This window comes from Canis lupus, chromosome 7, assembly GCF_011100685.1.
Source record: "Canis lupus familiaris isolate Mischka breed German Shepherd chromosome 7, alternate assembly UU_Cfam_GSD_1.0, whole genome shotgun sequence".
Taxonomy (NCBI): domain Eukaryota; kingdom Metazoa; phylum Chordata; class Mammalia; order Carnivora; family Canidae; genus Canis; species Canis lupus.
Genome location: NC_049228.1, coordinates 61,070,950 through 61,087,585, shown reverse-complemented (window position 1 = coordinate 61,087,585; position 16,636 = coordinate 61,070,950). Strand labels below are relative to the sequence as shown.

The following is a 16,636-nucleotide window of genomic DNA, read 5'->3' as shown; positions in this document are numbered from 1 at the left end:
GACCAATCACTTATAAAAACCAACACAGATGTTAAAGCACAGAAGCAGGAAAATGAATTATGTCTATAAAAATCAGTCAAGGGAACAAAATAAAAGGATGTAAAATAGGATATATACATAAAACATGGGAAGGGAGAGCAAAAAGTTTTTTAAAAGCTTATGTTCTGTAGAGAATCAGCTTAAACAATTTTCTAGATCCCTCAATTAACTAAATCTTAGATTTAGATTAAGATTTTAGATAGCTTATTCGATAATCTTCAGATACCAGGGTAATTTCTAGGTAAAATGAACACTGAAATCCAAGCACAAACTTAATAAACCTAACATTTGCTTCTTTAAGATGTTCCAGAGTGATTATAATTTTGAATGTTAATAAACATGCTTATTCTTGCCACTGTAAAAATGTATAAAATTGGATATCTGTGGCTATTGGGACTGAGCTTTGCTAGTTTGCTAAATCGTGATAAGCTATTATCAATTACCTACCTCTCCGCAAAATGGAATTTTGTAAGAGTTCTATGGGAAATTGAAATTATACCAGCAGCACAAACGTCAGAGAATTATAACTGTGTGTGCAAGGTAATGGGATGGGGTTGTTTTTCCAGGAAAATAAGTATGGTTCTCCAGAATATGAAACATAGTGGAGAACAAAATTTGAGTCTGTATACCAAATCGAGTTTGTATACAAAATTTGAGTTTGTAGTTGTTTTTAGGGAACTGAATTTTACCTTGATTTATAACATTGGAGTCTTAAGAGGAATGAAATGTTAATTTATGATTTTGAGAGAGAGCATGCATGTAAGCACACAGCAGGGGGAGGGGCAGAGGAAGAGGGAGGAGCAGACTCCCAGCCAAGCAGGGATCCCAAACTGGGGCTTGATCCCGGGATACCTGGGTCATGACCTGAGACAAAGGCAAACACCTGGCTGAGCCACCCAGGCACCCCTGAAAAGTTAATTTCAACAAAGTTTGCTTAGTTTTGATGGGGTTATTCATGTTATCTTGTAAAAGAGGTTGAGAACCCTTTATTGCCAAATACTGTATTAATGCAAACTAGAACTTGGCCTTTCTTGCTATTAAAATGGCAAATAATCTTGACATATTTAATCTTCATAGGTAGTAAAATGGTTCCTCTTTACCTCTGTATAATATGTTCAAATACAAGTCTACTCACTAGGATAATTTTCTGTGCTTTTTACTACTTTACTACTTTATCAAGTCTTTTTTTTTTTTTTTTTTTTTAAGACTACATCTGTTCACTTGTGAAAGTGCTAAGGTCAGAGATGGGGTTGCACATGAACAGACAGACGTTGAGACTGTTGGCATGCAGGGATCAATACCTGTGAAGAGAGTATGTTAGAAGCAGAGGCAGGCACAAGGTGAAATCCCACAGACACAAGCAGGAATTGCCGACGCTAGACCCCCAGCACTTCAACCAACCCCATAGGGAGTTCTGGAACGTGGCTCATCACGATATCCAATGTTAGGCCAAATTGGCCAGGCTTTCTACCTGGGATCACTGGATATGGGCCATCCTTGAAAAGAATGTGCTTGGACTAGGCAACAGAATGCTTGAGGCTGCATGCTGACACATGGACAACAATGCTCTCCCTGAACAGCAACCTGAACAGCTCATCCTCATGTCCACCACAATTCTCTGCAGTCACATACCCTCTCCTATGCTCATTTTCAAATACCGTTATTGTATTCAATAGGTGGCCAAGCACTTTATCTCAGGAAACCAAGGATCCTCTCTTACGAAGGTAAGAAAGCTCTTGAAAGGGCACCTCGGTAGCTTAGTGGTTGAGCAAATCTGTCTTTGGCTCAGTTTGTGATCCCGGGAACCTGAGATCAAGTCCTGCATCAGGCTCCGTACAGGAATCCTGCTTCTCCCTCTACTTATGTCTCTACCTCTCTCTGTGTCTCTCATTAATAAATAAAATCTTAAAAAAAAAAAAAAAAAAAAAAGCAAGCTCTTGGCACAACTCCTGATTTTGCCTTCGAGGGCAGAATCTGTTTAGAAGGACAAATTTCAATGTATTTGTTATGTAAAGCTAACTGAGATTTCCCATTTAGCCTCTGGATAAATCAAATATATATATTTTTTTGCCTTATTCAAAGGGGAATGACTATAAAAGATAGGGCATATTTGGTATGTTCTTTCTCAGCTCAACACAATTGTAAGAACAGTATTTTAAGTTAGGTGACAGGATAAGTGTATTGATTAAATATTCATAAAAGTGTTTAAGATTATACCCTCTTACTGTGATTCTTAAAGCTGGTCCCCAGATCAGCAGCATCAGCATTACCTGGGACCTTGTTAGAAATGCAGATTCTAGAGCCCCACTCAGAGCTATCAAATGAGAAATTCTTAGGGTGGAACCCAGCAATCTGATAAGGTTTGAAAACTATTGTTTTACAGAGCTCTTTGAGAGGCCCTAGACTATTTGTTATAACACCCATTATAAATTCCTACCCTCAGGAGAAACCGGAAAGATTTACAGATTTCATTGCAATAAAGAATTTTATACTCCTTGGTTTTTAGGTTATCGGTTACTTAAGTTAATCACAGCAGTTAGCCCCATTATCAAACAGAGTTCAGTCTAACCCTGATTCTTGCCTGAAAACGAAGCTACAGGCATGATTTTGTATTTTCAACACAGAAAGATGGTCTCAGCAACTCATGGAAGGTCCATTTCAGAATTTAAGGCAAAAACTCACAGATCAGGCCTTGGAGCTTTTGGGTGGGTGACATCACTTAGACAATTCATTATTCCTGAAAACCATCAGGATTTGCAAAACTATTCTAAAAGCAGACAAGCTCATGAAAAAGTTTATATCAGACTAAATGAACCAGTGAGAAATTTCGCTGTAGCCATTCTAATGTATTTAGTATTTTTAGTGTCTTATTTTTTAATCAGTATAGGAGAAAATTCTTTTAAAAAAAAAATCTCTCAAATTAGTAGAGCATGCTTCTGTGGATTAAAATTAACCATTTGGTAAACTTCTTGTTGACCTCAGAATTCAGATGCTGTCACAGAATCTCCTTACTTTAAATGAAAATATGGCTATTTGCCTCTCATTTTAAGGAAGACATGGTAATATACATTTATTCAAGGAGTCTGTCCTTACTAGGATACAACTAACAAATGGTGTCACTAAGATCATATATCTAGCCTATCCTATCTGTAAAGGATTCCTATTTGATATTGTATAACAAGCTTACCAATAAAAATCATACTTGATGTATGGAGCCAATGGCTATCAAATCCTTCTAGGAAAACTGCTATGGAACTTGTTCTATTATTTAGGTTACAGTGATAAGAAAGGCCACTTTCCAGGAGTCAGTAGCTTTTTAAATTTTGGGACTATCTAGGAGATAACATTTCACCCCAACCTATAAGCACTGTAGGTACTGCTAGTAAAATCTCATAAAGGGAGATTCTTGACCTTGCTTTCCAAGACTCAAAACAGAGGCTTTTAAAAGTCCAGGCCAAGGGCAGCCCAGGTGGCTCAGCGGTTTAGCGCCGCCTTCAACCCAGGGCGTGATCCTGGAGACCCGGGATCGAGTCCCGCGTTGGGCTCCCTGCATGGAGCCTGCTTCTCCCTCTGCCTGTGTCTCTGCCTCTCTCTCTCTCTGTCCCTTGTGAATAAATAAGTAAAACCTTAAAAAAAAAAAAAAAAGTCCAAGCCAAGGTTCTTTTAAAAAACTAAAATAGTTATTTTTTTTCATTACTTTACAACAGACTGCACGCTGCAAGAGTTGTAAACACATATAAGGCCAAGACCTTATTACTAATAAACTTTAGAGATTATGTAGGGATGAGAAAACAGTGGAAAAAATTCAAAATCTGGAAATAAAATCTTGATAGCAGATATCTTTTCAGTGTCATTGTTTAAGGATTCTATAAATATCTAGGAGAACGCATCTATATAGGACTTTATTATTTAATATTTAATCAGAATACTGATACGTTGAAATTGCATGATGTGTAAATTTGTTGAGTAAGAGTGCTCACCTTTGTAAGCCATTAGCTACTTTTTAAATCTATTCATACAAATTTCAGCAATGCTGGACCGCCTTGACTAGAGAAGTCTATTTTTCAAATTCTCCTTTGAATCTGCTTTAGTAGGTAGGTTATTGGTTTTCTCATTAATGAGTTGAATAGAATCTTTGACATGAGCTCATTTTAAATTTCCAAAAAAAAAAAAAAAAGGTTTTTTACTTTTGAAAATCTTGCGTGATACTTGGGATCAGGTAGGTTTTGGAATTTAGAAGTCAGATTTTAGAAGGTGCAGAAATGTATATTTTATATGTATTTTTATATTCTAGATATAGATAACTCCCCAGCAGTATGTGGGACAGCACCCCATAAGCAAACATCTTAGTATGTCTTCAGTGAAACATATTTGTGCTTCATAGGGTGAAAGATTATAAAGGTTACATAAAAATTACATGAAGATTATAAAAAGATTATTTCAGGTTTGATTCTACCAATGAAAAATCTCAGGACAGGTCAGAATGCTACCAAATGAATTATGAGAGATTTGTCAGTTTTCAGCACTTGTTGGATTTTGGTAGGCAATTAAGGGATTGCCTGCAATTTCTATTACCATCTCAAACTACATTTATCCAGTTTCAGGGGATTCATGTCAAAGATAATAAGAAAAAGAGGAAGTGTGAAGCCTTAGAAACCATTTATAATTTAATATCCTAGAATGCAATCCAATATGAGTCATTTCTTTGAGTAATAGTCAGAAAATGTAACATTCTCAAAATAATGGCTAGTGCTTCATGATCCATGTTGAAAAAGACTTCATAATCAAGAACCCCAGTAATCAAATAGCAAACAAGACTGAAAACATGAAAGGTATAAATCAAATTTTCTGAAGTTTAAAATAGGTAACTTTTCCTATAGCAATATTTCACTGCAAATATAAACCTTACATAAAACGAGTATTTTTCAGTTTTTAAGTGAAATGCTTCAAAGCAACACATTCAGAAAAACTAAATGCCAATTTATTAATAGCAAGATGAAAAGGGCTTTGTCAAGATGTGAGAAATATACTCTTCAATGAAGAAGTATGATCTCTACACTGGGGATTAAAAATTAGAGACCAAGTTAAAATATGGATAAGTCTACAAAAACAGGAGTAGAACATAAGAGGAAGTTTTACTACAAAGAACTCTATTGTACCTTATATCTCAACTTTTTCATAATTTATGTAATAGTTTGAATATTGAAGACTTTGATTTAAATTTCAAAATACTAATTAAAAGTTCCTTAACTTTCTTCCCAGCAGGTGTGTGTGTGTGTGTGTGTGTGTGTGTGTGTGTGTGTTTTAAGGAAAGGATCAAGAGGAAGACAGAGACTTTTGGCTTTTTAAAATGATATTTAGGATTATTCCCTTATTTCTTCCCTTCTTGTTCCACAAATTTACCAGAAGGACAAAATGATCTAGAAAGAAAAGATGAGAGGGGAGCTCCAGACAAACTAGAGAGCTGGGGTCAAACACCCCACAGTGTAAGTTGTTCTCCTTTGGTTGCCAGATTGATCCACACATCTGAATGTCCTGGTACCATCTGAAGGAAAACTGGAAGACTGGCATTTTGGTCCCAGTTACCGAGCCCCCTGCCAGGATGGAGCCACCTCACTCATCTCTGCTAGACTGAGCAAACTGATCTTGGCACATGGGCCTTACTCGGTAACACAGGCCATTCTCCATACTCTCTCAGCCCCCAAGGGAAGTTTAACATCCTTAACGGACTCTGTTCTGCCACTGTCTTAAGTATTTGTAAAAATGAGCTGTGTATCTTGTATTATCCACCACCTAAACATACTCTAACAAATATGCTCCCACCGTATAATTTTCACACCTAACAATCCACACTCCAACAGTATTACTAGAACTCCTGAAACAGGATTTGGTTTGGAAATGCAAAGGGAGGGAAAAAAAGCCTTTGCTGATTCAAAGTTCTCCCTACATGCCATCACTCTCAAAACATATCCTATTAAAAAATAGGACAGCCCGAATCATTTTTAACACTGAGGAATATTTATCAAATGCTTAATGAAGGATTTATTTGAAAAGCTATACACCGAAACTTTCAATATGGTGAGAAAATTTTATAAACCATTAATAATCCTTCATATCTGATAATTTAGGAGCTAGCTGTTCTTTATGTGTTACAATTCACCTTTCCTCTAGAAACAGATCTGTGGCTTAATTTACATTTTGTATTTAATACGTGTACACTCTTAATATATTTAAAATACATTATTCTCAGTCTTTAAATCGAGGATTTGTCCAGGATACTTTCTCTGCTGTCATCCGCCTGTTCAAATTTTCCATACACTGTTCAGGTATTAGCTTTCTATAAGGACAACCCCTTGTGATATTCTCTCTACAGGTTTTCCTTCAACACAAGGCTTAGCATGTAATTATTTTGTTCATGTATGTTCATTACTCCAGCTAGATTATAAGCGTAACCCCCAACTGGCCTCTAGATCAGTAGGCTACTTACTAGGGAAGAAGGGAAAAGGGAAATAAGGCTTGATAAAATACTAAGGAGTCAATGATTTTGCACAGTGAAGGAGGTGGTCAAGGTTTATCAATTGGGAGCTTCTCTTCGGATGCCTAAGAATAAGATGAACTCCACAGAACTCTCCAAAACTGTAGCACTTACAAGACGGACAAGAGGGAGACCAGAGCATGACAGCATCATTCCCCTGAGGGAGTACACATCATAAAAGAATCCAACACCTTCAGCCCAAGTCCACACACACACACATACACACACACGTCTATGCATCATCAGAAAAGAGAGATCACTAAAACTAAAATATCAACTTTGTACTTGAAGTATGAATTGTAGCATCTTCAGACTAAGGAGTCTGAGAAATCTGTACAATTGGGATAGCCTGATGCCCACAAACTGCTGTTTTCCTGCAATCAGTATGGGTGAAGAACAGAGATTCCCAAAAAAGGTAGCAAGCTGGAACCAGGATGACAAGCCAGGAGAATCCAGTCAGGTCCTGGACAGGACACTGGCCTGGACTGCAAGGAGGTAATTCATTCATTTGAAGACAGCTGGAAATTAGTATTGGATCATGCTGCGTATTTTCTAGTTACTATGGCTCTAAGACAAGTGGCAGGTATACCTGTGGTAATTTCAGTACCTGTGTGTCACATCTCCCAGCCATCCCAACAGAGCCTCACCACCACTCTTCCTTCGGTATAGTCTCTTCCTGTTACATCTAGGGAGGGGAGGGAAAAAGCCAAGAGTGCTGCACAGGTACTCCAAGTCCACTCACGTTCTCCCACTTCTCCTGATTTCAACAGATGCCTTACTACAGCCCTAGCTGCCTGCCATCCTATAGGAATGCTCTGCTACCAGGCACAGATTTTGCTGCTCACGTACTTCACTTACCCCCTCAGAAGGTCAATGCTGACTGCGGTCCACAGCCAAGTAGTTATTTTGCCTCCCATACAACTAGCTGCTGCCCACACTTCTGCAGCAACTGTCATTGCCTGACTTGTCAGATGGCTCTCTGCTCAGTTTTCCATTGGATGTATGTGGCAGATTGCTTGTAAAAAAAGTAAGGACCTCTCTTCACCCTTCCCTTTCCTTCCTTCCTTCCTTCCTTCCTTCCTTCCTTCCTTCCTTCCTTTTCATTAAAAAGTAGAATCTATTTCCCTGTCCCTTGAATCTGGGTTGGACTTGCAACTTGCTTTGGCAAACAGCATGTAGCAGAGGTGACATGTGCCTTACCTACTTTGGCTTCTTAGACCTCCACAGCCCCAAGAGAAAAGGCCCAGCTAGCTCGCCCTAGAGTGCCAGACCACATGAACCAGTCACCGCTTTCAGCCCAGGTGACAGAAAGCTAACTCTCAGAGGCAAGGAATCCTAACTGGCCTGCAGCTCTTCCCACAGACACAGGACGCAGCCATCCAGTTGGGGCCAGCCTCAAGTGCTGACCCACAGAGTACAGGTCACATACTTGGTTATTTTAAGTCATTAAATTTGGGGTTGGTTTGTTACACGGTAATTAACAGAATATGCTATTGCATACCCATGGTAAGCTGCCCACATAGCAAGTAGCTCTAGATCAGTTAACACTTTATATGGTAGACCTATTTGAGCCTTCTATATAGTAGGATATATCCTTATGTATTAGAATATTAAAAGTGTTTCATTACAATACTGTATTATTTTACTAGGCTATTATATTGAAGTATATTACATTATTATAGATCCTTTTTTAGAGCACACAGATATTCCAGGGGAAGCCACATCCATGGTGGGGATAAAATGGGAAGGAGGGTATTACACTTTATGCTGCTCAGTCCATTCCCCTTGCTAAACTTTATTCTCCCTTCTGATTTTTCTCCAAATTACTCCTGTCTGGCATTCACTTAGTTTCCAGATCTTTCACGTGTATCTTTATGTACTTTTAGCATTTAGGAGGCCTACAGATATAAGTACCTAAATTGGCTACCGAGAGCAAGAAAATTTATTCTCTCATATACCAAGAAATCCAGATGTTGAGTTCCAGATTTGCTTAGTTCAGCAGCTCTAAAATAGCACCAGGAGTTTATCTTTCCACACAACTGTTTAAGACATCAGCTTGGCCCTCAGAATAGCTCTCTCCTGGGCACCAAATTGTTGCCATGAATATAGATCTCAGGTCTACAATGGTGACATCTCTTCTTAAGTAGGTCTTTTTAAGAGCCAGAACGGGTTTCCCAGAAGTCCACCTGGAGAATTCCTCTCAGATCCTATTGGCTAGAATTGCATCACAAGCCTTTTTCTAAATCAGTCATTGGCAACTGGTACGGCATAATCAAGATTGGCTCCAGTAAGCATGAACTGCTTTAACAGTGTTTACTGGAATACTTAACCCCTATGTAGGAATGATCATTTTTATCATGTTCAGAGGCTCTATGTAATTTGGCATATTTGGCCTAAGAGCCCACTTTCTGCTCACTTGAGGACTCTGGGAACAAAATTTTTCCTAAGTCTTTGCATCCACACAGTCAATATTCCCCATTATGTGTGGTTTCAGATAAGCACTACTGTGTAATTGGAATCAGAGGTGCCCACAATTGCACTCCCTGGTTTCACTTTCAACTCAAATTCAGCTCAGATTTGGTCCTTGGACCAGTAGCATCAGCATCCACCTGGAATGTTTTTGGCCCCATCCCAGATTAGTGCATCAGAAAAACTGATAAGACCCAGCTGTGTTTGATTTATTAAGTCTTTTAAGTCATTCAGATGCTCCCTAATAGTGAGAACCACTGTACTCTGTTTTAGCAATCTTATTTGGAGAAGACATTCTTGGCCTCAGACTCTCCATCTTTAAAATGGGGTCATAAGATCTCTTCAAGTGTTATTGCAAAAATTAAGAAACTATATGTAAAATACTTAGTGCAATGACTGACAGACATATTAAGTATGGTGTTGGCACATATAAACATAATAAATGTTAGCATATCTTCACATATAGCTATGTATTCTTAAGATATATATACAGCTATAAAGGTATATAAATACATGAAATGGATTATTAAACTTTTTAAATGCATAATCTGTTATTTTGTTGATTTTCTAGATTTTTGGTTTTATTCTTAATATAGTACATAGGTCAAAAATATAAAAACCTTATAAAATAGCAGCTCCTTGGTTGTATTACCACCACTTAAGTATGTTTTAGCTAACTTATTTTCGTATTATTAAACACGCGGACTTTATTTGTTAATTTATCAATTTTAGACATTCCTATCATGAGGATGAAGATTTCATTTTCTTATATCACCTCCAGTTTCTAATGCTTTACTTTTTGACTCTTATTGCCATATTTAGCAAATATTCTTTATACTACTAGGACTCTAAATATAGGGGGTTTGGGGAGCTTTTTTTTTTTAACCAATTTACCATGACGATGTTTGTTGCTCTTTTGGAGGTAACAATTACTTGTATTCCAACAGCTCAGGAAAATTCTTCTCAGTAATACTTCCTACGCAAATACATCAGGTAAACTATCTGTTCCATTCTTCCCTAGAGAACATTCTCCTGGAGTTTGAATTGGTTGTAGAGATTTCCCCACCACATTCTTACTTTATGTTGGAGGACCTCTTTCCTGACCCCCAGCTCATCTTCACTTGGTGCCATACATTCTGGTGGTGTACATCTTTCAGGAACTTCCGGAGAAGGGATTCAACATAGGTTAAGATTTTGAGTTCTTGCACATTCAAAAGTTTTCATTTGGACATTTGAGGGTCCACTTGATTGTGATTAGAATCTCAGGTTAAAAAGCATTTTTCATCAGAATTACAAGGTCTCTCCCTAGCACTTACTACCGTCTAGGGTTCAATGCCATGTTTTTTCCCCCCAATTCACTATAGTTTTCTGTAAGTTTTAATCTTCAGGGTGTTATTACTGAATAATAGATCTTCATAGACCTCTTTATTCACTGTAGCAGGCACTCTGAGGGCCCTTCACTCTTGGGAAGTTTTCTATCATTTCTTTGATAACTTTCTCTCCTCTAGTTTTTGTTCTCTTTATGGACTACTAGATATCAGATGCTCTGGTACCTAGAGGTCTCATTTCTATCCCATTATGCCCCCCCCTCTTGTTTTTTTTTTTTTTGCTATTTCAGCGTTTTTGTCTTTTTTTTTTTTTTTTAATTATCAGATCACAAGTTTGTCTTTCAGATTAAAAAAAAAATGTTCTCTGCACTGCTTCTACCTCCAATTTTCTCCTGTTTGTTTTGGTTCATTTTCATGTTAGAGGCGTTCTTCAAATAGCTTATGGTCCTTTGATAGCCTTACATAATTTAGAATGAGGGATTAAATAAAATGCAGTTTTGGTGTTTGACCAATTTTTGAGACTTTGGATTTTACTTGTAGGATAGTCAGAATGCGAACTGGATAATTCTTTGCAGACCTTCCAACAAGTGTCATTACCTGTTTCATATGGTTTCTTAGGTGGGGGAAAACAACTTCCCATTTTCTGCCCAGGCATACAAGTTCCAAAAAATCAGATGACACATGGAACTAATGTAACATTGTGTATCAACTATACTTCAGTTAAGATGACACCCCCTCCCCAATTAGATGAAAAGAGCTGGAAAGGCTGCCATTCAGTTTTGTAAATTTATACCTAATCTCCAACTGTTCCTTCAGGGCAAAAACATCAAGAAGTTAGCCCATTGCACAGAAACGTGACCGATATTCTATAGTGACCCACATTTCACAAGCTACTTTATAATTTGGATACATCTTTGGTTTCCCTTATGCATCTAATAGCACCTGTTAATGTACTGAACAGTGTTCTCCCAAATTTCATATGTTGAAGTCCTAAGCCCAAGTACCACAGAATGGGATATTTGGAGATAGGGCCTTTAAAGAGTTAAGGAAAGAGGAGGCCTTTAGGGTAAGCCTTGATCCAATCTGTTTCTGTAAGAGGAAATCAGCACAAAGGAGAAACATCAGGAATTCTGTACAAATGAAAAGTCACTTAAGGACACAGGGAGAAAGTGGCCATCTGCAAGCCAAAGGGAAAAGCCTCGGAAGAAACCAATCCCGCCAATGCCTTGATCTTGACTTCCAGCGTCTAAAGCTATGAGAAAATAATTTCATTCACCCCGTCCATAGTATTTGGTCATGGCAGCCCTGGCAAGCTATTCCACTACCCACCTATACTAAGTTACTAATCAGTATTCATTACTGAATAACTGATTTGACTAACTGATGCCCTGTCCATATGCTCTTATCTACTACTAGGGGGTCATCTATGAGATGTTCCCATATATACTAGTAACTTCCCTCATTCCTGGAAGCCAAGGGAGTATGGAGGGCAGGCCATAGTTCACACTCCTGGAGCCACACTCCATCAACAAGGGCCCAGTGGTGGTCCAGCTTCCTCCCCACTGATGGGACAATTCCAACATGTGCCTCTCAGCTTCCCAGCAGAGCTGAGCACCTTTTGCCCACTACAGTCCCACTGTTGGATCTTAAAGCTGGGGATCCCTGGGTGGCGCAGCAGTTTGGCGCCTGCCTTTGGCCCAGGGCGCGATCCTGGAGACCTGGGATCGAATCCCACGTCAGGCTCCCGGTGCATGGAGCCTGCTTCTCCCTCTGCCTGTGTCTCTGCCTCTCTCTCTCTCTGTGACTATCATAAATAAATCAATTAAAAAAAAAAAAGGGATCTTAAAGCTGAAGGATTACATGGGGAGAAATCCAAAGGAAAAAACACAACACCAATTATTTCAAAATACATTATCCTTTATTTCTACTACGTTAATAAAAATTTGATTTGCTGCTGCTCCTGCCTTTTCTTACAGGTGTCATCTGTAAAGGGCTACTCTCAAATCAGACTCAAGTCACATAGAAGGCTTGCATAAGGGATTGAAAAGGAGAATTAGAAATATATTCATTTTATTATACCGTAAAATATTAAAGTTTCTACTATCTTATGTTATTAGATTTAGAAATTTGAATTTTATCAGTATAAGACATTTTGTTATACCAGTGACTCATGTCTGTTGAGGTGGCTGTGGAATGCCATTCCTCTAATATTTGGAACATGAAGTCTCAGAGTGGTATTTCATGGTGTTTTCCCCTCTACAATCAGCAAGGACTTTCGTAAAACTACAGATTACAGAGAGGGCACTACTATCAGGAAAGTTTGACAACAAGAAGACCTAATGTTCAAAGAAAATAAACAGTATCATGATGCTGATTTTAATTCCACTTAGGCTGAATCTATAATCTCCTTCAATCTAGAATATCTCTCCCCTGGTAATTCACTCTTTTCATACCTAGTATCTTAGCTTCCATTGCCTCCAAAGCAGATTGGATTCAAGTAGTTATTTGGGAAGCTAGAAGTAGCCCAGTAGAAGGAGAAAATGGATAAACCAAAGCTTCCAAAGATGAGATTTTCCAAAAGAGACCAAATTTAATTTAAAGAGTTTAAACGAGAAGAGACCAAGATGTCTAACAGGTTAAGATTACACCACACATGTGTATCCACTAATAGAAAAAAATAACCAAGAACAAGGTTTTTCACACCACTAATTGTGGTCTGAGAACAGCAGAAGTCTAAAATGGTGAAGGCAGGAAGAGAATTTGAGTGGTCCAAGGGCAGGCTTGGTGCCTTGTGTTCAATACTATACATCCCATGCCTGTAACAGTGCCTGGATATAGGAGTCAACAGGGAAGATCTACAGGAGGAAGGATTCAATAAAACAAGGAGAGCCTCGGGGTTCCCAAAAGCCTCATTTCATTAGGAAGTTAAAAAATTTAAACAAGATCTTTCTGAAACTCTGACAAACATGGCAAGAACAAATTGGCAATATATCCAGTGGAAGCAGTTCTCCTAAAAAGGCCACGGGTTTGTAAATGCATATAAGAATATTTCTGGGGCAGCCCCGGTGGCTCAGTGGTTTAGCGCCGCCTGCAGCCCGGGGTGTGATCCTGGAGACCCGGGATCGAGTCCCATGTGGGGCTCCCTGCATGGAGCCTGCTTTTCCCTCTGCCTATGTCTCTGTGCCTCTTTCTCTCTGAATAAATAAATACATAAATATTTAAAAAAATAATAAAGAATATTTCTGAATAGAGAAGAAGGGCAAGGGGATCCCCCACTCTGAAATGTGAAAAATAATGTGAAAATATCAAGTATTACCAAAGAAAAACTTATTTTTATTAATATTTGGAAGCTAAGTCTTTTAGTCTACTATGGCCCCACTTGCTAAAATTATAGCATTAACAGGTTATTATTATGTGCAATTAGTAGCATGAGTAGGCATGTATACAAAGGAGATAGAAGTCCTATATTTGGATAACATATATTATACAAAAATCTGAACATTCAAAATGACTGGAATCTTAGAACCTTAAGGACCCACTCCCAGAGTCTGAATGTCAAGGTTTGGAACCCAGCTCCACAAGGCATTAGTTAAATAACCTAGAGCAATGCTCCATTTTCTCATCTGTAGAATGGGAATAATACCCCCTAACTACCAGGTTATCATTAGGGTAAGAGGAGATTCCTGGAAAGCATAATAAATGTCTGACACATGGAATTACGGGGCAGGTGTCTCCCCTTCAGCACAGGGACTTTCCTTAGTTAAGATCCAATTCAGTCGCAGCTGATAATTTAGCCTTTACTTTGGGGCTGGTCACTGTGCAAAGTGCTTTGCATGTATTCACCAATTCTAATATGTATTACCCATCAAAACACCTAACGTGCCATTATCTTCTTTGGCAGCCCACATTGAACAAAGAACTCAAGCACTATCATTAGTTTTTAGGGTTTTTTGTTTTTTTTTAATAGGAGTTGCCATTTTCAGGTTTCTCAACTATAGTTTTGAAATGGTTACTTTTCTTTAACTGATGCGCAGCCAAATAGATGGAGTCGTGATTAATCTCACGTCCTTGGTCTTGAACCATCATCGCAGCTAACCTGGGTCTGTTTTCCATCGGAAGTCTGTCTTCCAAAATATTAAATACCATTTGCAACTTCGGGTTGAATAATCCTAACAGCAAAATTGAAACGCAGGGTTTGCTATCCATAACCTCCTTCCAGTTAACCTATGAGCCAATTATTTAAATATGGTCCTAGACTTTATTTATTTATTTATTTTTTTTTTGGTCCTAGACTTTAAACTTACCTGGCCGATAGTCATCTCATGTAATTTTTACGCTCAAAGATTTTAGCTACAAAATGGATAAAGTCTGGGCAGCCCAGGTGGCTCATTGGTTTAGTGCTGCCTTTGGCCTGGGGCGTGATCCTGGAGACCCGGGATCGAGTCCCACGTCGGGCTCCCTGCATGGAGCCTGCTTCTCCCTCTGCCTCACTCTCTCCCTCTTTCTCTGTCTCTCATGAGTAAATAATTCTTTTTTTAAAAAGTGGGTAAAGCCTTACAGTATCGTAAGGATCAAATGCAAACTCACTGAAAATACTGAGTGTCTTACACTCTGCGAGTAGTAGGCACTGGGATAGTTTTCCTTTCCCTCTTTCAATTAATAGTGGTGCTTGCTTGGCCTGCTGCCCCCCCCCCCCCCCCCAGGTCCTGATACTGAGGTCGCAGTGCCACTGCAGAAACAGAAAGGCGTCATTGGCTTTTAGCTCCGCTCTTCAAAAGGATCAGCGTGTTACTCCTGCTTGAGCAACAATTCCCAGCGTCCAGGCAACGGAGAGCGACCCCCCCGCCCCAGGACGCGGCGCGCTCCTGCACCTGCCGCGGGCCAGGCCCATGCGAGCCCCGCCGCTCGGCTGACCCGGTGGCGCCCGCAGGCTGCCCTGCGCCCCTCTCGGCTCCGGGCCGCCGCGGGAGCTCAGCGCTCACCTTCCCCGCAGGGGTGAAAAGGGCCCTTCTTGGCGCCCGGATCCAGCTCAGGAGCCCGGGCCTCCCTTACCCGCGCGGGGCGCTTGCAGAATGGGAAGGGCCGCAGCTCGCTCCCGCTTTACCCTCCCGCGGTTCTGACTCAGAAGGCGCCCCCCGGGGCGGGAAGAGGGGGGGTGAGCAATCAGCAAGGCCTGGGGCCCAGCACCGAGCCCCGCGCCCTGGTGGTCACTCGGTGTCAGGGGTGCCCTGGGCAGCGCGGTGCACGGTACCAAGGCCGTGGAGAACCACCGCTTCCCACGGGCCTGCTCCGAACCCCACCCCCCAACCTACAGGGTAGACAGATCCCCATTCCCAGTGGGGCTCCTGCCCCTTCTAATGCTCCTCTTTCTTTTCCTTTGGCTCCCCCGCAGACTCCAGGAACCTGCCAGGTCTCAACAGTTTCTCAGGAGCCTTAATGGGGGCAAGGGTTCTCAGCACCCCTCCTTCACCCCTCTCCCACGCTCAGATCCCCCTCTGGCCCGCTGCTGAGACGGGGAGGTCTCGTGCACGCAGTTAAACAATTCGACTCCACGGAGAGAAAGCAGGATCGGTCCAGCTGGTCGCGTCCGATAGAAGTGTAAAAATAGAACCATTTTCTAAATGACTTTCTTTTCTTACAACTGTTAGTTTTGGCAACGTGCACTCCACAAACACCTCAATGCTTTTTTTTTTTTTTTCCACCAAAACATAACAACTGAAAATAACACCCAAAGATATTTCTTCCCCGGGGCCAGTTTCCAAGGCCTACTAGGCCACGCTTTTAAAATATTATTCATAAATCAGTGGATGAAATAAGAGTCATGGACAGTCTATTCTTTATTCACATTCTCCCAAAGACACTGTATGTTTCTCAAGAAATATCTGAGAAATAAAATGAAATGGTATAGTATTTTTTTTTCCAAAGAGAAATGATTTTGGTAAACAGCATTATCTTGAAAGTGACTAGTTCTTTTTAATGCTTATCATGCTTTCCTTGTATTCAGTTTAAATGTCACACATCACCATCTATAGGTGGGCTATTGTCAGTGACCTTTATATTATGTTGAAAAAGCACCAGGAATTTCTTTTTTTTTTTTTCCTGTATTTTCAAAGAAATGGGGGGGGGGACCTTCAACCCCACTCTTTCGCTGCCAGAAACGTGTGTGGAGCTCAGTGTTCCCTGTTGTATGACATCACAGTCGTCATCAATAAATATTGATGACAACTTCAACAGAATACTGTGGATCCCTTCCACTAACCTCCAA

At 40.0% G+C, this 16,636-nt stretch overlaps 1 long non-coding RNA gene across 1 annotated transcript in view; it reads right to left on the bottom strand.

The window, feature by feature from the left end:
• LOC119872698 overlaps nucleotides 1-15,044 on the bottom strand; it is a 75,196-nt gene extending 60,152 nt beyond the window's left edge. The window contains exon 1 of the long non-coding RNA XR_005361709.1: nucleotides 14,676-15,044. This is a non-coding gene — a long non-coding RNA (uncharacterized LOC119872698). The remainder of the gene's footprint in view (nucleotides 1-14,675) is intronic.
• Between the last annotated feature and the right edge of the window lie 1,592 nt (nucleotides 15,045-16,636).